At 34.8% G+C, this 22,571-nt stretch overlaps 1 protein-coding gene and 1 non-coding gene across 6 annotated transcripts in view; one reads left to right on the forward strand and one right to left on the reverse strand.

Moving 5' to 3' along the window:
- Positions 1–22,571, reverse strand: part of FOXN2 (forkhead box N2) — a 65,632-nt gene that overhangs the window by 36,767 nt on the left and 6,294 nt on the right. The window contains exons 2-3 of one of the 5 annotated variants that reach the window (XM_055240862.1): positions 14,948–15,089; positions 8,952–9,131 (exon numbers count right to left, since the gene is read on the reverse strand). The exons of 2 other annotated variants lie outside the window; for them this stretch is intronic. The gene's annotated coding sequence lies outside the window, so the exon portion shown is untranslated. Of the gene's footprint in view, positions 1–8,951; positions 9,135–14,947; positions 15,090–22,571 lie in introns of all 5 variants that reach the window. 2 more of the 5 variants (XM_055240863.1, XM_055240861.2) reach the window with 2 other exon arrangements.
- Positions 2,798–2,937, forward strand: LOC129463395 (U4 spliceosomal RNA). The gene has a single exon (XR_008651164.1). It is a non-coding gene; the product is annotated as a U4 spliceosomal RNA (small nuclear RNA).

A 22,571-nucleotide genomic window follows, 5' to 3' on the forward strand; every position in this document is an offset into this window, starting at 1 on the left:
ATGCCTAGCTAATTTTTAAATTTTTTATAGAAACAGAGTCTTGCTATGGTTGCCCAGGCTGGTCTCAAACAATTGGCCTCAAGCAATCCTCCCACCTCAGCTTCCCAAAGTGTTGAGATTACAGGCATGAGCCACCATGCCTAGCTGGGATAAGAGTCTTTTACTTTTGCATTCCTAATGAATCTTATCAAAATGTTGAGTATGAGTAGACACTCAAATCATAATTATTTCAGATAGAAATGAACTCATAATACAAATTATTTGTCTATTCTGCAAAATGCTGCACTAACTGCCTTGAAGAGTTAATTTATTTTGGAAATGAATTTTTAATGGTAGGAAACATCCTAAATGGTAACAATAAAAAAAACTGAAATTCATTGTTAAGAATAAGGAAATGGAAATGAAGTAAGCCATTTCCCTAAGGTTCTAAAGCTAATAAAAAGCAGAGCCAAAATTATAAATGAGGCTAAGTTCAATATTCAAATTTCTGGCCATTAGAGTCACTCTCAATCGCTCAAGAAACTTGTATTTTTACCAATACTACTTAAAACAGAAATAGTGAGTTTTATTAATGTAACATACTCAAAAATCAGTCTCTTGATAACTATTGACTAAATTTTCTCATAAGTAATTTAAATGGTTGCAAGTATGTTATTCCTCTGAATTACAAGTTTACAATAAAATTTCATTACTTTAAGATGTAAAGAAATAGTATGGCAGCAAATATGCCAGAGTTACAGAGTGTTAATCCAAGCAAAGTTTAAAAACCAAGTATTGACATTATTAAAAAACAAGTACTGACATTATCTTAGTAAGGTTTGAACTGTCATTGTGTTTTCAAGAAGGAAAAAAAGCTGTTTCTAAACTATCCTTATAGAACACTTTAGAGCACTATCCACTTAGATGAGATCAGGCATGTTTAGGGTGCTATGACCATAGACAGAGCACTATCCATTTGGAACACCAAGTCCACCACAATGGATAAACAGGCAAATGATCTTTTCTCACATATTAAATACAAATAGCAAACAAATACATAAATTAAAAAATTCTATAAAAAACTTATTTTAAAAAATATAAAATAAACAATTTTGGGCAAGGACCTAGGGCCATTTTGGAAAGCTAACTGGAAATGTGTATCAAGAATTATTAAAAATTTCATTCTTTGACCCAATAATTCCAAATGTGTCACTTTGTGAAATAATCTTATGTAGGGAAACAGATATTCCCTTCCCAGCCCACGATGTGTGGAGAGACACACAGATATTCATCCAAGAATTATTAAAGATAACAGAAAACTATAAACAACTTACATTTTCTATAATAGAGAAATAATAAACTAAAGCCCATCTATTCAATCTAATATTTAGTAGCCATTAAAAATGACTGACTTGAAGAATGTGAATAAATTAAAAAGCTTATAAAAACCAGTGAAAAAGTAAAAAATACATACAAAAAAGAAAACGGTTGTTTATATTGCTAATTTTTGTCTGTTATTCTATTTTCCAATTTTTCTTTAATGTGTTATTATTTTTATAGTTTAAAATGAAAACAAGCTCAAGGGAGAAAAGGCTGTACTACATTATTTTTAGTTGTAGTATTTCCATTTCACACACAAAAATCAAATCTTAAAAAGGTCATGGACTTATGAGAGAGCTCAAGTCAAAAACAGAAGCCACCTCTTGTATTCTTAGTACAGCCTGTTCTGTTACAAACCTTTTCCATAACACGAATTAGCCCATTGGTAAATAAGGGAATGATTTTAGTATAATGTAAGTCATATTGGTTTGTACATGATTCTTCTCAGCCTATGTTTTTGTACTACCAAATAACAACAGCTGAACCCAAAATAGGCTAACACAGTGGAAAGCAGCAAGCTGCTGAAAAGACAGTATGGTACACAATTCTCATTCAACCCATGTTCTTCCTCTTGGCACAGCTTGGCCACATGCTCTTTCTTGGAAGTGATTAATGAGCTCTTCTTTCCAAATCTTTATGCATTTTACCCTGGCGTCCATCATCCTGTAGCTTCAACCCTTCCTTGCACAGTGTTCATCTTTTTTTTAAAATCCTAAACTGACCATATTACTTGTTTGTGAAAAATTTCATATATGTTTTAATATATTCTAGTATTCTCATTAAGATTTATTTTTGTTAGCATTCTGGTTACAAAGCTGCATATTTTTCACTTTAGAGTGAGTTGGCCCATCAGCTGTGCGCAATTTTAGTGTTTTCAGGAATATATAAATATGCAATATTACTACAAAAAGATCTGTATATTTCACAATAAAATCAAGAAAACTTTCCATTTTATTTATTTTAAAAATTATAGTCTTATGAGAAACTGCATCTTAAAATGAAATGAAAACATTCACTAGCAGAGCATTAATAATATGCATGGTCAGTTTGCTTCATAAAGCCAAATGCATAAATAAAAGGAAAGCTGGGCCTGTGATGTAACATTTCTTTTTATTACTCCTTTAAGAACAGTATTTCAATGAACCACATAAAATTGTGATACATAACAAATATTACTCAAAATAAAAACCCAAAATAGTATGATGTGGGATTTAAAAAATATATTCTAATTTTTAGGAGTATAACTAGCTTAATCCAAGTAATTAATATAACCACTAATAAACAAATTTCTAAGCCAAGACACTGCTATCCAAAAAAGTAGATAAATGTACTATACACTTTAGCAAAGTACACATTTGTGTTAAGGCTCCCATCTTCTACATTCTAAAAAAGAAAAAAAATTATTCACAAGGAGAATTTTTAAAGTGGAGAGCGTTCAGGCTTTGCGCAGTATCAGTATCGTAGCCAATGAGGTTTATCTGAGTGCAATTATTGCTAACTGAAAACTTTTCCCAATACCCCACTGCAATTACTTGCAATATAGTCAGCACTGGCAATTTTTGACAGTCTCTATGGAGATGTAAATAAATAAATAAAATAAGAAAAATAAATAAAAATAAAAGTGGAGAGTTCAAACCAACCCAGTACAATCACTCTGGAACCCCTCTAGAGCTTGACTGTGTGCCTGCCATGGCGGTATCTTGAGAAGATGGCTTGGGATTTAAAAGTACTATTTTTTTTTTCACAGTTGTGCAGCTCATGCATTTCCTAAGGTGTCTAACAGAGATTTGCACATCTGCATATTATGTTCAATGTTATAGTGATATCCTACTCTAGGATAAGAAATATAAAATTACATATTGGAATTCTCTGATCAATTCCCAAAAGGTCATAGGAGAGCATTTTTGCTTAGGTTGGTATTAACATTGGTAAGAGAGAAATGCTTCAGAGACTACATAAGGGAAACAAAGCCACAGAATTTTCAGCACTACCTAAAACATAATATGCTGCATTACAGAGAATTAGATGTGTCACAGTGATGGCCTTTTTTGCCCAAAATAACTAAGAAACCTACTAAACACAAAATGTTGGTTTAACCAATCAGAATTTTGACTTATTTTTCCACATTTTTAACTCATTAAAGACTGAGTTAATAAAAGGTTTTTTCTTTATACTTTTCCCAGATGTTAGAATCCTTAAACATTACTTAGCCTTCCACATTTAAACATCATATAAAATTAAATTATATGGAAGACATTCTGAGACTTGTTTTTTCCCCCATCGAATTCATTAACATTATTGTAGCGGTAATTCATTTTTATAGAGACTAGTATTCCATTTTATGAATATTCAATAATTTCTTATACTCTTAAGGAACATTTAATTGTTTATGTTTGGGGCTATTACAAGTACTACTGTTATGGAAGTCTTTGTTCATATCACCTGGAATACAAGTGCCAAAAATTCCTCTTGAGTATACATCTAAAAGTTGAACATATGTCAAGAAGTAGAATTATTTGGTCACAGAATAGTCTTCAACTTTAATTGATGACAAACTGCTTACCAAAAAATGCTGAATCAGTTACCACTAACCAGGAATGTATATACCAAATGCTTCATGTACTTGCCAAAATTTTTTTGCCAATCTGATGACTACTGTATTAGTCCATTCCTACGCTGCTAGAGGGATATATCTGAGACTGGGTAATTTATAATGGAAAGGTTTAATTGGCTTATAGTTCTGCATGGCTGGGGAGGCCTCAGGAAACTTACAATCAAGGCAGAAGGGGAAGCAAAAATGTCCTTCTTCAAATGGTGGCAGGAGAGAGAAGTACTGAGCAAACTGGGGAAAAGCCCCTTGTAAAACCACCAGATCTTGTGAGAACTCACAAGAACAGCTTGAAGGGACCACTCCCATGATCTAATCACCTCCCACCAGGTCCCTCCTCAACACGTGGGGACTACAATTCGGATTACAATTAAAGATGAGATCTGGGTGGGGACTCAGAGCCAGACCATATCAACTCTGAAACTGTATCTCCTTGTAGTTTTAATTTGCATTTCCCAGACTAGTAACAGGGCGGAACACCTTTTCATTCATTCACATATACCTGTATATGGATATATAGAATATGAATATATAGATATATATGAACATATAGCTATGAATATCTATACATATACCATTTGGATTTATTCTTCCATAAAGTATCTATTGAAGCCTTGTGCCCATTTTTTTATGGGTTTTCTTAATGATTTGTAATGTTTGGATACTAATATGTGATGCAAGTATCTTTCCCCAGTAGATGACTTGTCTTTTCAATCTCTTTATTAGTTGCTTTTAATAAGAAATTTCTTTACTTTCACATGGTGGAATTTATTAACCCTTTTCTTTATGGTCTGCAGTTTGTTTTATAGTTTTTGCCTTTTACATTTAAATCTTCAACTCACCAAAAATGTATACATGTATTTTTTATCCAATTTCATCTTTCACAGACAAACATAAAATTGTTCCAGCACATTTATTAAAAATTTCAGTCCAGGCGCGGTGGCTCATGCCTGTAATCTCAGCACTTTGGGAGGCAGAGGCAGGCAGATCACGAGGTCGGAGATTGAGACCATCCCGGCTAGCATGGTGAAACCCCGTCTACTAAAAATACAAAAAATTAGCTGGGCCTGGTGGCAAGCACCTGTGGTCCCAGCTGGTGGGGAGGCTGAGGCAGGAGAATGGTGTGAACCCAGGAGGCGGAGCTTCCAGTGAGCCACGATCATGGCACTGCACTCCAGCCTGGGCAACAGAGCAAGATTCTGAGATTCCGTTTCAAAAAAAAAAAAAAAAATTTCATCCTTCCTGTTAGGAGAACCTATTCACCATCAGTCCTTAGCGTCCCTGTACACTCTCACCTGTTAAGAATGCAAGGCCTTTTATCTGGGCCATTTCTCAGTTTTTTGTTTGCTGCAAGCAAACCTGAGGTACGATTCAATATCTCCTACTAAAGAACAGGCCAACTTCCAACATTTCTTCTCTGATGGATGAGATATTGAGAAAATTTTTTTAATTTCCACGTGATAAAGAAAGTTTTTTTGTGTTACCTATTTCTAACTTAACTGAGTTGGTATTATAATAGTGTATACGGTATCAATTTTCTAAAATTTGTTGAAACTTGTTTCATGGCCCAGTACATGATTAATTTTCATAATGATTCATGTGATGTTTCTATGGTGCGTGGATGAAATATATGTCCATTGGATGAAGCTTGTTAATCGCACTGTTTAAATTTTCTATATTCCTACTAATCTTTTTTTGGGGTCTGCTTTCTATATCAAATACTAAGGCAGATATATTACACTCTCCTGCTATACTGGTAAAATTTTTCAATTTTTTCCTTGTATATCTGCTAATTGTTTGCTTTATTTTGTGGCTATGGTTATTAATTGCATGTAACTTTAAAACATATATATTCCTGCCAAATTAGCCATTTCCCATTATGTATCAATTCTTTTTGTCTTTAAGTCTATTTGAAATTATATACTAGCTTTCTTTCCATTAATATTAGCCAGGCAGCAGCCTAAGTGTCCATCAATGAAAGAAATGGATGTGGTACATATACACATGAAAAAGAATGAGATCAGGCCAGGCGTGGTGGCTCACACCTGTAATCCCAGCACTTTGGCAGGCAGAGGTGGGCGGGTCATTTGAGGTCAGGAGTTCAAAACCAGCCTGGCCAACATGGTGAAACCTCATCTGTACCAAAAAAAAAAAAAACCCCACAAAAATTAGTGGGACATGGTGGTGTGCACCTGTGGTCCCAGCTACTTTGGGAGGATGAGGCAGGAGAATTGCTTGAACCCGGGAAGTGGAGGTTACGGCGAGCTGAGATCACACCACTGCACACCAGCCTAAACAACAAAGGGAGATGACTCCGTCTCATTAAATAAAAAAAAAAAAAAAGAGAGATCCAATCATATGCAACAACATGGATGGAACTGGAGATCATCATGTTAAGTGAAATAAGCTAGGCACAGAAAGACAAATGTCGCATGTTCTCACTTATTGGTAGGATCTAAAAATCAAATGAATTGAAATCATGAACATAAGAGTAGAAGGATAGTTACCAGAGGCTGGGAAAGGTAGTGGGGGATTAGTGAGAGGGAGGTGGGGGTGGTTAATGAGCACAAAAAAAAAAAAAAAATGAATAAGACCTACTATTTGATAGCACAATAGGGTGACTATAGTCAATAATAACTTATTTGTATATTTTTAAATAACTTAAAGAATGTAATTAGATTATCTGTAACTCAAAGGATAAATGCTTGAAATGATGGACACCCCATTTTCCAGGATGTGCTTATTTCACATTGCATACCTGTATCAAAACATCTCACATACCCCATAAATATATACACCTACTATGTACACACTAAAATTAAAAAAAAAAATTGCCAGGTGTATATTTTTCCATCATTTTACTTTCAACATTTTCCTTAGTTTCCTTGTAGTCTCTATCCTAAACCCCATATAAATGAATAATGTTTTTAAAGGCATGCATGTATTTCGATTTACTTCTACCATCCTTTTTGGTATCCTGCTCTTTCCATGTTAATTTTTCTCTTTCTTTTTTTGCCTTCTTTGGAATGATTCTTTTTTCTCATTCCATTTTTTTTAATCCTCTACTAGTGTGGAAATTATATACATATTTCTATCACTGAAATGTTACCTTATGAATTTTGATATATACTTCTAAAAATCCAGTTATCTTTAGTCTGCTCCTAAACAATAAATATACACACATACACACATACAGACACACACACACACATATATACATATACATATATATATATATTTTTTTTTGGAAACAGAGTCTTGCTCTGTCACCCAGGCTGGAGTGCAGTGGCACAATCTCAGCTCACAGCAACCTCTGCCTCCCAGGTTCAGCGATTCTCCTGCCTTGGCCTCCTGAGTAGCTGAGACTACAGATGTGCACCACCACACCCAGCTTTTTTTAAAAAATATTTTTGGTAGAGACTGGGTTTCACCATGTTGGCCAGGCTGGTCTTGAACTCCTGACCTCAAGTGATCTGCCCACCTCGGCCTCCCAAATTGCTGGGATCAAGGCGTGAGCCACCGTGCCCAGCAACAATAAAAAGATCTTTAAATGCTAGCTCCAATCACCTTCTCCTGGTTTATAACACAGCTTTTTCTTTTTTTTTTTTTTTTGAGACGGAGTCTCGCTCTGTCGCCCAGGCTGGAGTGCAGTGGTGTGATGTTCGCTCACTGCAAGCTCTGCCCCCCGGGTTCATGCCATTCCCCTGCCTCAGCCTCCCGAGGAGCTGGGACTACAGGCGCCTGCCACCACACCTGGCTAATTTTTTTCTATTCTTAGTAGAGATGGGGTTTCACCGTGTTCGCCAGGATGGTCTCTATTTCCTGACCTTGTGATCCGCCTGCCTCAGCCTCCCAAAGTGCTGGGGATTACATGCATGAGCCACCGTGCCCAGCCAATATAGCTTTTTCTTAACTTCATAAGATGCTATTATTATTTATGGAGTCCACTTTTATTCACCTATATAATTGTCACTCTCTTTGACCATTTCTTCTTAAATCTCAGATTTTCTACCTCTGATCATTTACTTCTGCTTAAAAAATAGTCTGTCACTGAATTTTCACATTTTATTTGTATGAATGTCCTTATTTTGCCCCGATCTTTAAAGATGTTTTTGCTATAGAATTCTACGCTGTTATTTTGTCTTGCGTATCATTTCATAGTCCACTACTATTTCCATTACTGTTATCGAAACCTGATATTCCTTTGGAGGTAATCTGTCTTTTCTCTGAAAAATGTTCCCTTTATTAACCTCTTTTATATTTTCCAATTTCTTGTCTATCTTTTGGTCTAAATTTCTTAAGATTTACCTTTCATTATGCTAACTTTTCAACAGTATATTTGCTTTTATACCTATCCATTGAATTTTAATTTCAATTACTATTTTCATTTCTAGAACTTCTGGTTCTTTTTCAACATGTTTGCTCTTTTCTTCATTTCTAAGCCTGTTACTAACATATTAAACGTATTTATTTTCTATTTTACGTCTGATAATTCCAAAATGTGAACTATTTGCAGATCTGACTCAAATTATCTTATATTGTGCCTTTTTCCTTGCATGGTCTGTAATTTTTATTATAAGCCACTTATTTTCATTAGAACTTTACCAATGGGAATTCTTTGATAATGATGATTATATGTTAGGTTGTATCAGGCCCTTGGGAGTAGTAACAGCCCAGGATCATTTTAAATTCTTAAGGCTTAGTGTGAATTCATGCTGCAAACTGGTGTGAGAGCTGGTTTGTGGTAGCACATTTTCGGTGACATCTTTTCGATCTGCAGCAATATTCTAGAAAAAAATTTCTCTGTAGAAACCCTGGTGGCATAAAGGGAAATAATTTCTATATCACCCTTATAAAGGTACAGTTCAATGGGGCTCCACATTAATGAGGAAGACTATTTCCTGCTAAATGCTCCACCTTGACTGGGTCTAGGCTTTGCTTCCTGATCCCTGAGCCCCACAAAGCCACGAACAGAGAAGCTCACCTGATTTGGCAAATATCCTCAAGGCAATAGCCAGGTTCAGAACTCAGCCTGGCCTAAGTACTCCCCTTTGAGCCAGAGCACTGATGCATTTAAGATTTTATTTTATCCAGCATTTTAGGTAATTTTCAGCAGAAAGCTAGGGGTACTTGGTACCTTGATCCAGGTACGTGGTTCACCATGCTGCTGGAAACAGATGTTTACATTAGTTTTTGATGACAGTGTCACTAAAGTACATTATCCTTTATTTTAGCACATAATTTCTTATGTTTTCCTTTCTGCCTCAGCACACTTGAGAAGTTTGACGTACTTCTAACAAGAGCTGTCATCATGACAATGAATCTCAACTGGAAGTATCCCTGGAGGTAAAAGATTAATGGATACATTCTACTGGCCACACAAGTGTTGCAAATTTTCATTTTGTGCTTTCATTTCAATAATAAAAAATGTGTTTTACCACTTTCAAAGAGAAAAGTGAGAGGCATTTTTAAAGAAAACTGCCTTAAGAACTAAAGTTGGAGATTCTCAAAATGAGATTTTTTTTTTCTTTAAAAGAGATCCGTACTGAGAGAGGCACTGCTCCATACTGAAAGGTCTCAAATTGCTATATTTAAGTTACCAAATAAACCTTACTTCCATATCTTAGTCCTCAATGGTACTGTATGTAGTCAATGTACCTGATTATACAGGTCTGCAATCCCTTATCTAAAAACCTTAGGGCCAAATATATTTCAAAATTCAGAATATTTTGGATTTCAGAAAGGTAATATGACACACTCACACACACACACACACACACACACACACACCCCTCTCACATCCTAGTGAAGTCAGAGGCAACACCCCAAAATAAATATGTTAATATTTCTGTGGCAAAACGTATATTCACAGTAAGAGGGGTTGTAAATAAAGACCACCAATACCCTTACATCCACTCAGATCATGTTCTGCCACTATAAGGGTTAAGAAAACTTTTGGCTTCCGGAGCATTTTGGATTTCTAAATCATGGAAATGGACTTCTAGATTTATTATGTTACAGAATGGAAAGCCAGGTAAATTTCATTAGAATTTCATATAATATCACAGATCTGAATAAAATCTTAATAAGGGTAAAGAGCTCACCTTAAGGGATATGAATTTAATGCATAAACTTCGTGATTCCCCCCCAACAAATACTTGTAAGTCTCTTTTTTGTCTATCTGTGTTTTAACAGTTGAGGATACAGAGTAAGTAAACTCCTGGTAAGGAAATGTATCATGAATTACTATAATGTCAGAAGTACCTAAATGTATATGGGAATTTTAAATGTAGAAATTTAAATCCATATAAAATGTATATAGGAATTTTAAATGCTAAAGCTAAAGTATTAGCTATATTGGACTATGATTATAGTATCTCTGCATCTAGTAATGTAGATAAAAGGTAGAGAAAGAGATGTATAAGAGATACACTATTCAGAAGAAACTCTCCTGGTTCTTTTCTAAGAGGCTTCAAATCAGAAACTTCTTGCTTCTACTACATGCATGGCTCTGTTGTCATAGTTAGAGTCTATGGTAAATATTATATAACCATAAAAGGAGAGCCTTCTTCCTTTAGAAAGAAAGGATTAACATACATAATACTAGGAGATATTGGGCAGAAACTTGAGGAGGCAATATATTTGAAGTTGAAATTATGAAGGATAAGGAACTTCATTAATTTAAAAATTCAAAAAGGAAAATATAAACCATTTACCTTGATATTAATCACATCTGGAGACAGTGAACCAAACGATTATCAGCACGAGCTGTGAAGAAATATTGCTTGGCTTCAAATCCCAGCCCTGCCTTTCACTAAGCTATGAGACCTATCAATTTAGAATTATACTACCTACTTTCATAAGATTCTTAGTACAAATTAAACAACAAAAATAAAGCACTTAGAACAGAGGTACAGAGTAAGTATACAATGAATATTCGCTGCAGAGATGGTAATGATGGTTATTACTATTATAAATTTTAAAAATTATTAGCTTTCTTCCTACAGTAGGTGTATAAATATTATAACTTCCAAATATAAAAATTAGGGTACAAAATCAGTAACAATGCTTTATATTTTGAAGTTTTGAAATTAAAAACACTTTGTCTAGTGTTAAGGATAGATCTCCCTCACGACCAATGACATCCACTGACGAGGTGGCCACATGAGATCAGGACTTCTTGGAAGAGTGCCACAATACGTGTTTCATCATTTTCTTTATGATTCGACTTTCACTTCCTTATTATATTTGTCTCCATGCACTTTGTTTGCAGATATTTTGCCAACCATGCAACATGATAGAACCATTCTTCTAATCCTTGTAGTTTAATCCAAAAGAACTTAAAACATATAAACTTTTAATATTTCATTATTAACGGCCAAGAAAGCTCTAAATTACTTTATTAACAGCTTTGTCTGATGCCAACATTCTCACACACAAAAAAAAGAATTTATGAACAATAAAAATAACTATACTACCTCTGAAATAATCATGAGTTTTCACTATTAATGCCATTCTCAAAAACAAAAAGACACAGCAACAAATGTAATGGCATCATGAAAACAGGACAGGAATATAAATATCTCCTAGTTACATTCATTGTATCCAACTAATTTAGAATGTACTATTCTGTTTCAGAATTCTTAAGTTAAAATACTCAAAATAATAATTTTCTATCCATTTTTGAGATACTACTTTTAATAAATGCGGTAGATCTAAGAAAAACATAAAAATAACATGGTTAATTTCAGCCTAGCAGCTACAGTACATTAAAAATATGAGTATATTAATATACAATTTATTTGATGACCAAAAAAAATCCAGCTCAGTTCAGAAATTCTCATGAACATAAAGGTTCTGGGTTTTTTTCTTTCTTCTTCTTTTTTTTTTTTCTGGTTCTGTCGCCCATGCCGGAGTGCAGTAGCATGATCAGAGCTCACTGCAACCTCAAGCTCTTGGGCTCAAGCGATCCTCTCACCTCAGCTCCCTGAGTAGCTGGGACAACAGGTGTGTGTCACCACACTCAGCTAATTTTCTGTAGAGGCAGGGTCTCCCTATGTTGCTCAGGTTGGTCTCAAACTCCTGGGCTCAAGTGATCCTCTTGCCTTGGCCCCTCCCTAATTGTAAGGATTACAGGTGTGAAACAGTGTGCCTGGCCAACAGAATTGATTTTTAGTGTATTCTTTAATAACTTACATAGGTCCACAGCAAATAAGGAATAGCTGCAATTAACTTGGTTTGATTAATTATGAGTTCAATACCTTTAAAAAGTGCTTTTAAAGTTTTATTATTGAATCTCTTCCTGCTACATTTTCAATTTTAATTGTTTCTATCTTACCTATACTATAGTTCTTAGAATCCTAAATCTATGTTGTTTCTAAATCATTGTTTACTTTTTTAAAATTTATATTTCATCCATTATATGGTCTAAGAATTCTTACTGGGAAATAAAATATAGCACTGAGAAAAGACTCAGATTAAAACAAAATACAATAGTCAATTCTTGATAGCCCAAAGCAAACTTAGGCAAATTTATTTTTTCCTTGTACCCTTGAGCCAGTCACTGAATATCTTTCCTTATTACCTCTTTCAGTAATGAAGAACATCAATTGTGCTGTTTCTAATAAGCTTTACTACATGGAGTGGAAACGAACCATGCCATCTGTTATTTCTACTAGAACTGGAAAGAAGTTGAAACCAACACTTGAATAACTGTACCAAGGGGCCTGAGGAAGACTGTAGTCAGTCCCATGCTTTAAGCAAGGAATAATTAACCTCAAACTATATGGCAGCATCTAGCCTACAGAAAAAATTGTTTCTCACCATTTTGACCCTACTACTCCAGCTTCCTACTTAAAATCATTCTCATTAAATACTATGTGAATCCTGAAGCACATAAGAATAGGATTTTTAGGTTACATTTAATTTAAGTTTACAATCTCTAATTCTTTTTAGGTGGTCTTAAGATATTTGGAAACTTTATTTTATTGACTTGCTATTTTACCACCCACCAAGAACTGCATGTCATCAGCAAATAAAGCAATTTCACAAATGTCAAAAGAGCAACCAGAAAGCGGGCATCATCTCAGATTTGTGGCTTTCTTATCCAATCACTCTCAAGTAACCAATATTAAAAAAACAAATTGACTGAGGCTAAGATAACCCTAGTAAAGGGAAAGAGGTAGTCATTCACTGAATTCAGATCACTAAACAATGTTTTTCATAGAAAAGGAAATGTCTACTACAGAGCTATGGCAAAGCCCAGAAATCCAAATGTTTGTGAATTTTATGGAAACTGCCTAGCAATTAGTTCAATTATTCACTGCAATTTATTTAAGCTTTGCCACTAAGATTTAATACATAATAAAAGAAATTTCCATTCAATTTTCCTCTCCTTTCCTCACCTCCAATATTCTTAGGAATGAACCATATTTATTAATTATAATAAGGTACCATTTCTCAAGACTGGAAGCCACAGCATTGTATTTCCCAGATTTATTCAAAAGTATAATCTGCTTATTATAATAAACTTGACATAATATATTTTAGCAGCTTATAGATACTAATATTTTCTAAATCTGAAGACTTCCTCATTTTTAAAAAGGAAAACAATTATTTATTGATTTTTATTTTTCTTTGTAATTAAGGTTGGTTCTCACTCAAAAAAGGCAAACAATTTTCTTCCTGTTAATTTGTCTAGACAGTAGCAAAAATAAAGTCTAGCATTTACTGAACACACATTATTTGCAATGCACTGTGTAACAAACCTAACAGCCACTACAGCTTTAAAGATATTCTATAATCTCAGAATATCTAAAAACACTGGTAAACCTCATGTAAGAAAAAAAAAGGCATATAAAAGGAAGGAACTCACAACTTTTCCTATTGATTTAACAATACATTTTTTGTTTTAAGATTCTCCATTATAAATAATGTCTATTCCCATAAAATCCAATACTGAGATTAGAGGGTAAAATCAAATCCCAAATGTACTGCAGAGAGATGTATATTTGATTATAATGCTACATGATGTCATGTATCCAGGAGAACTGAAGCATTATGGTCTCTTAGGGATAAAACTGCCTCTTGGTCGTAGATTTAGGTGACACAGCATGTGATCCATTGTCTCTAAACAAAAAATGTGTGCAGCTGCATTTTCTAGTCAAGGGGGATGGGAGTGCAGAGTACAAAAGGGTCAAAGATCTGTCTCATGGAGAAATTGCTTCTCAAATGAGAGTAAAAAATGAAATAAAAGTGAGTGGGGGGAAAACCTTTCTCCAACTCATACTAAAAGCAGATACCACTAAAACTGAAAAAAAGAAAAAAAAAATATATATGTGGCAACCTTCCACTGAATTTACTTTTCTCCTATACTAACTTGCCCAGATTCAATTTGTAAACCATGTGTTTAGACGCCACTTCTATTTAAATATTAATAATTTTCTGTCAATTGTACACAGTGTATAGACTTCCTCTACACAATGTTGCTGCATTTGTCTCAAAAAGAAAAGTGTAGTCATTCGTCCCTTTCTTGGGGAAGTTAAAATGAAGCAATAACTTACAAACCTGATATTTTCTGCATAAAGACCAAATACATTAAAATGAGTCCCTAGCACATAATCCTCCTCCCTTTCACAGAAACACGGATTTCAAAAAGCAGTACCACAAAAGATCTAAACTGAGTAAAAACTGTTTTAAGAAAAATGGCTATTTTTAATAAACGTTAAAAAAATTGGTGACTAAATAATTTATAAAGTTCTATTATCTCAAACATAGCACTTATATACCCTACATGTTACTAAATACAATAGAAAAGAACCACTACTAGCTCTTAGAGTAAATCTGACTTAGAAAACCCATCTACTTAAACTTTAGGATTGCTATCAGCCACATCTAAACAAAACTATGTTAAAAGTAGAAAAAAACTGACAGCACGGAAATCAAAGAACAAAAACAATTAAAAGAGAAAAATATACTTACCATCTAGAATCAGAAGTAATATCACCTGTACTATAAGTCATACAGTGACCAATTATTAGCCAACCAGCACTATGGTTTTTTGACAGATTTGTACAGTCAGCCCTCTGCATCTGTGGGTTCTGTTATCCATGGATTCAACCAACTGCGCATCAGAAATATTTGGGGGGAAAAAAAGTTGGTTGTGTTTGTAACCAACAGATATAGACTTTTTTTTCTTGTCATTATTCCCTAAACAATACAGTGTAACAACTATTTATATAGTATTTACATTGTATTAGGTATTATAAGCAATCTAGAGACTTAAAGTACAGTATATGGAAGGAAGTGGGTAGGTTATATGCAAATACAACACTAGGTAATACACAAAACTTGACCATCTGTGGATTTTGGTATCTTCAGGAGGTCCCAGAATCAATCCCCCATGATATCAAGGGATGACTATATTGCACTTGAAAAACAACACTGAAAGGAACAAAGTTATAGAAACCTAAAAAGTCAACAGAGCTAATGTCCTAAAGGACAAATCTGGTTGGCATTTGAATATAAACACGTGGTCTTGTCATCAAAATTTATGTATATTTCAATGCCTTGAATATAAGTCATAGTCATGCAGTAAATCACCTATAGCCAAATAAATTGCTCCACTGAAAAGAAGCATCTTTTAAAGTATATTCATGATCAGAAATAAATCTAATAAATGCAGACAATGATATCTTACTAATAGCCCCAATGTCAAATTTGGAAAGCAAGAGCAAAACTTAGGACTCTATACTGATTGATTTAATATATTGACTTTATATGTAATTCTAAAAACAAAACAAAAATATAATTAACAGAATTAAATTGATTTTAAATAGGGCTACATTAACCTCATGTACTCTGACTTAAAAATATATTTATGCTAAAAAATTATTAAAGATATTAATGTTATTAAAGACTATCTCCAGCTGGGCATGTTGGCTCACCCCTGTAATCCCAGCACTTTGGGAGGCCAAGGCAGGTGGATCACCTGAAGTAGGGAGTTCAAGACCAGCCTGACCAACATGGAGAAACCCTGTCTCTACTAAAAATACAAAATTAGCTGGGCGTGGTGGCGCATGCCTGTAATCCCAGCTACTTGGGAGGCTGAGGCAGGAGAATTGCTTGAACCCAGGAGGCAGAGTTTGTGGTGAGCCAAGATCATGCCATTGCACTCCAGCCTGGGCAACAAGAGTGAAATTCTGTCTCAAAAAAAAAAAAAAAAAAAAAAAAAAAGACTATCTCTGATCATTTTAGAAAGTAATACTTTCTAAAATAAATGTTTCTAAATAAACTTACATGGAATATAACCTAAATTCTAAAAAGCCATATCAACTGCAGCTACATATAGCTAAGTAGTCTAGTGGTCACTACTAGTAGACATGGTTAGCAAGTGAGTAGATGTTAGTTCTATTTGCTACTATAAATACTGGAAGAGAAAATTACTATTTTTTTTTCTTTTTGGAGACAGATTAATGTTTGCAGTGTTTTGTTTTGTTTTAAAAACCTGTTGAATTTGAGACATTTGTGAGATATCCAAGTAGGACAGGCATTTGGGATATACATGACCTAAAGTTCAGGAAAGAGGTCTGGTCTGGAGATAAATTTTGGAGTCATTAAATCTGAAATATCTCTGAAATCTGTCCACTTTTCTCCATTTTCACTGTCACAACTATAGCCTAGGTCAACATTATCTTTCATCCAGACCACTCCAAAGGTAGTATAGGTTGAATACTCACTCCTTATCCAAAATTCTTGAGACCAGAATGCTTTGGATTCGGGATTTTTTGGGACTTTGGAATATTTATTTGTATATACATGATGAGATACTTTAGGGATGGGACCCAAGTCTGAACATAATATTCATTTATGTTTCATATATATCTTACACAAATAGCCTGAAGGTAATTTTATTTTTCCCTTGGAGATGCTGAATAAACTATGTGTTGTGCACCTGCATTTTAACTACAAACCATCACATTAGGTCAGGTGTGGAATCTTCCACTTGTAGCATCATGTTGGCACTCAGAATTCAGATTTTGAAGCATTTCAGATTTTGGATTTTTGCATTAGTGATGCTCAACCAGTATACATGAATGGAAACCCCTATGGTGTGTTCTGCACAACCACACACAGTAGCTCCTACAGTATCTTCCTAAATTAATCTCCCTAAACTTATGCCAGACTCTCTCTTAATTTGTTCTCTGTAATATACTAATGTAATACTGCAAAATGTAAATCTAGCAATGTCCCTTTCCTGCTAAATCCATCAAGGGGACCCTTAGGTCAAAATCCTTAACCTTGTATACAAGACTCTGCGTATTTTAGCCATGCTCTAATCTTTCAGGTCACATTTTTTGCCACCCTTTCCCTTGTTCTCTCCATTTCAGATATCTGAATAGACCATGCTTTCTCCTCTCTCAGAGCCTATACAAATCCTACTCCCTCTGCCTGGAACACTCTTCATTCCAACTAACCCTGGCTAACTGCTATTTATTATTCACACCTCAGCTTGGAAATCTTGGGAGAAGAAGGCCGGGCATGGTGGCTCATGTCTGTAATCCCAGCAATCTGGGAGGCCAAGGCAGGCAGATCATTTGAGGCCAGAGTTTGAGACTGGCCTGGCCAATATGGCAAAAACCCCATCTATACTAAAAATACAAGTATTAGCTGGGCGTGGTAGCGTGTGCCTTTAATCCCAGCTAGTTGGGAGGCTGAGGCACGATAATCATCTGAACCCGGGAGACACAGTTTGCAGTGAGCCAAAATCGCGCCACTGCACTCCAGCCTGGGCGACAGAGGAAGACTTCATCTCAAAAAAATAAATAAATAAATAAAAGAAATCTTGAGGGAAGAATTCTCTAAAATCCCAGACTATGGAGAGGCCCCAGTTCTACTCTCCCATAGTACTCTAACCTTTTGATAACATTTGTCACACCTGAGATGGTTTAATACATATCTTTCCTGACTAACTGAAAGCTTCATAAGGGCAGAGCTAGTTGTCTGTTTTGTTTACTGCTCAAATATTTGTTGTCTGGCAAATCTTGGTTCTAGTTCTGCTAGTACGTAATTTTGCCATCTGTAAAATGAGATGTTAGATTTTATTCTAATAATCTAAATTCTAATCAAAACTGAAATTCAAATATTACTACCTTTCCTATACATACATGTGAGATCTACATTTCCTCTCTGTATTTATTCCACATACACTCACATTATATTCCATATATACTCACACATGTATGTGTACATTACAAATACACACATACACACAGAATGAAAGAGCTAGTACTTTCATAAATTAAAAAAACTCATTGAATGCTTATTGGTAACAGGTATTGTTGTAAATACTTTACTAGTATTAACTCTTTTAATCTTATTCATAACAACCCTATCAAGTAGTTGCCATTATTAGTGTCTATTTTATATGCAGAAACACATACAGAGAAGGATTAAACGGTGTGCTCCAAACTGGAAGTATTGGCTCCAGAGTTCACACTATTCACTACTACGCTAGCCTGACATCCTGCCTAGATTGCTTTTTAAGTACAAAAGACCAAAAACAAACAAACAAAAATCAATAACTGATTCAGTATCTATATCCTCAAGCTAATGCTTCTGTATTAGAAGTCAGTCCAAACTATACTAATCCTGTTCAAATACATTTCTCTATATGCTTGCTTTTGATATTCTAACAACTGGATTGTCTACCTTCCCTATCACTATTCAGTCAAACCCTAATATTTAAGGCCTAATTTAAGGACAACTCCTCCACATAATTCCCACCCCAGCTTTTTTCTGTTAGTCTTTAAATCTCTCCATGTTCCAACTGCATTTACATTTCCTCTTTTTCCTGTAGTTATTTATGTTAAGAGACCAAAAGAAACAATAGACATGAGATCACTTCATAAACACTAAAGTCATTTTATAAGATACTTAATACACACCAAGTCAAAAGTCTCGTTAACCAAACAAAGAAAATAGAAAACAATGGACTCAATATCCCTAAGCAGAGTACTTCAAAAGCAAGCACAACCTGGCTCTAACTGGCTGCCAATTTGAATAGAAGTACAAACGGAAAATTATACCCAAACCATACCACATCATTAAGTTTTCTTTTAACTAAACAAAGAAACCATTTTAATCAAACTACATGAAACAAAAAAATTGAAGGATAAAATATGATATTCATTAAAATATTTACTGGTCCAAGCACTTTGGGAGGCCAAGGCAGGCAAATCACTTGAGGTCAGGAGTTCAACACCTGCCTGGCCAAAATGGCAAAACCAGTCTCTACTAAAAATACAAAAATTAGCCGGGCAAGGTGGTAGGTGCCTGTAATCCCAGATACTTGGGAGGCTGAGGCAGGAGACTCACTTGAACCCAGGAGGAAGAGGTTGCAGTGAGCAAGATCGTGCCACTGTACTCCAGCCTGGGAGACAGAGCGAAACTCTGTCACAAAAAAAAAAAAAAAAAAATTACTGAGCAATTTATCATTCACATACAGAATACTATGCGTTATACTATGTTTTCCATTCTACTTTGTGACCTTTTCACTTTCTAAATTTCAGGTCTCTACTTAAGAGATAGTTGATGATATATAACAATAGTATAACAAAAGAAAACTTTTAAAATATTATTTTAATTCCATCTGAACAGTATTTCAAAGTAGTAATTGAAGGAAGTCAACAGTAAATTCATTTGTATAAAAAGCACTACTAAATTGGATAGCCATATGCAGAAGAATGAAACTGGACCCATCTCTCACCATATACAAAAATTAGCTATAGAAAAGATTTAAATGTAAGACCTGAAACTATATTATAAATATTCTAGAAGAAAACCTAGGAAAAACTCTTCTGAACATTGGCCTGAACAAGAATTTATGACTAAGAACTCAAAAGCAACTGCAACAAAACCAAAAACAGACAAATGAGACTTAATCAGCTAAAAAGCTTATGCACAGCAAAAGAAATAATCAATAAAGAGACAACCCACAGAATGGGAGAAAATATTTGCAAACTATACATGTGACAAAAGACTAATACCCAGAACCTACAAGGCACTCAAACAACTCAACAAGAAAAACACAACTGTATCAAAAAGCAGGAAAAGAGCATGATCAGCAACTTTTCAAGACATAAAGCAGCAAACCAACACGAAAAAAATGCTCAACACCACTAATCATCACAGAAATGCAAATTAAAACTACAATGAGATACCATCTTACACCAGTCAGAAGAGCTATTTATCAAAAAGACAAAAAATAACAATGCTGGCAAGGATGTGGAGAAACGGGGAATGCACATACTGTTGGTGGGAATGTCAAGTAATACAGCCATTATGAAAAACTGTATAGAGGTTCCTCAAAAACTAAAATCAGAACTACCATGACGTTTCAGGTGACAGATATTCTAATTATCTTAATTTGATCATTATACGTTGTAAACATGTACCAAAATATCACATGCACCCTCAAAAATATATCAATTATAAAAAAGAAAAAAACAGAATATTTAAAAATATTGATACACCAATAAAAAACCTCCATTATGACTAAAGTCCACTTCATCCAATCCCTACACTTTGGGGAAAGTAAGTCCCTACTCTTGTGTTCTCATAATATCCTTGAATGTACGTTTAGAAGAATATGTCTCATAATGCAATTATTTACTTACATGCATCTTATTCCCAGCACAGTATAAATGAAAGCATTCATACTTTCAAGAGATTGAATCCCACAAAAAGTTACAACTAAAAAAAAAGAAACAGAATAAAATAACATCCCTATAAACAATAAAAGCAAGTCTGAAAGAGATGCTCAAAGAGATAAAAATGAACTACTTCAAAGTAAACTTAAAAAAAATTATGAGAAATCTGTATCAGATATATATATTATATATATATATACCTCAAATATATCAGAATTAGAAAAGCTCAGAAATGAGGTGATAGAGCTCAAGAAAGAATTTAAAATAAAAGGGAAAAAATCATTTCAGAAATGAATACTTAAAGGATTACGAGAAAAAAATGTATTGGAGAAAATCTTGGAGAAACAGTAGGTGTAAAGAAAGAAAGCTTAATGAAAAAGAAAAAAAGGAGGGGGGAGTGCAAGAATCTGCACGAGCGTGAGCATGAGCAAGAAAACAGGCTTAACTATAGCATCTAGGGATACATACTTGAGTAATAAAACCAAAAACTTAATTCATTTTCAGAAAAACCATGACAGTGGTTACTTTTTAAAGGACAGGGTTACACAGGTGCTAGCCTTATAATTCACTAAGTTACACATTTGTTTTGTGTGGTTTTCTGTATTTGTTTCACTTTACAATTAAAAAAAAAGAATTTAGGAAAATAAACTGCTGCTGCTATTAATTTAAATCTACCTCCAGCCCAGGCACAGTGGCTCACGCCTGTAATACCAGCACTTCGGGAGACCGAGGCAGGCAGATCACCTGAGGTCAGGAGTTCGAGACCAGCCTGGCCAACACGGTGAAACCCCCATCTCTACTAAAAATCCGAAAAAAATAGCTAGGCGTGGTGGCACATTCCTGTAGTCCCAGCTACTCCGGGGGCTGAGGCAGAATTGCTTGAACCCCGGAGGCAGAGACTGCAATGAGCCGAGATCATGCCACTGCGCTCCAGGCTGGGCAACAAAGCAAGACTCCATCTCAAAATAAAAAAGGAACTTACTTGCTATTCTAATTATGTATAATTATTTGCTTACAGTTCTATCTCAGCCACTAGACCTGTAGTCAAACTTTCAATCTTATCCCACAATAAGAAATGTATTTTTTTCATAGAGACCCACAATATACATACATATATAAAACAAAAATTTCATGAAATATTACTTTTACCCTTACCACGTATAATGTACTAAAATTTTTTAGATTGTTTTTTAATAAAAGCTGGTCACAATTTCATGAAATAATACTTTTACCCTTACCACATAAAATGTACTAAAATTTTTGTAGTGTTTTTTTTTTTTGAGATGGAGTGTTGCTGTCACCCAGGCTGGAGTGCAATGGGGCAATCTCGGCTCACTGCAGGCTCCACCTCCCAGGTTCACGCCATTCTCCTGCCTCAGCCTCCCAAGTAGCTGGGACTACAGGCACCTGCCACCACGCCTGCCTATTTTTTTTTGTATTTTTAGTAGAGACGGGGTTTCACCGTGTTAGCCAGGATGGTCTCGATCTCCTGACCTCGTGATCTGCCCACCTCGGCCTCCCAAAGTGCTGCGATTACAGGTGCGAGCCACTGCGCCCGGCCTAGATTGTTTTTTAATAAAAGCTGGTCAAAATTTCCCACCCCAATTCAGTCACCCATTTAAGAAATACTACACTAGAATATAAATCCTTGTTGGCAGAACTCAATATTTTCATTTTTACGCTCTAGTACAGACCATAACATGTAGTGCACATTTAAATGTTCAAATGAATGAATAAATATAGTAGATGCTGTACTAAAAAACTGAGACAGTATCTTCATTGCTTTGGGGCAAGTTAAAAAAAAAAAAAACAAAGGAGAGAAAAGCGAAAGAGTGAGGCTCTCAAGTCAAACTGACCCACCAGCCACCAACATACTTAGCAATCTCTGACAAATG

Source organism: Symphalangus syndactylus, chromosome 14, assembly GCF_028878055.3.
Source record: "Symphalangus syndactylus isolate Jambi chromosome 14, NHGRI_mSymSyn1-v2.1_pri, whole genome shotgun sequence".
NCBI classification, from domain to species: domain Eukaryota; kingdom Metazoa; phylum Chordata; class Mammalia; order Primates; family Hylobatidae; genus Symphalangus; species Symphalangus syndactylus.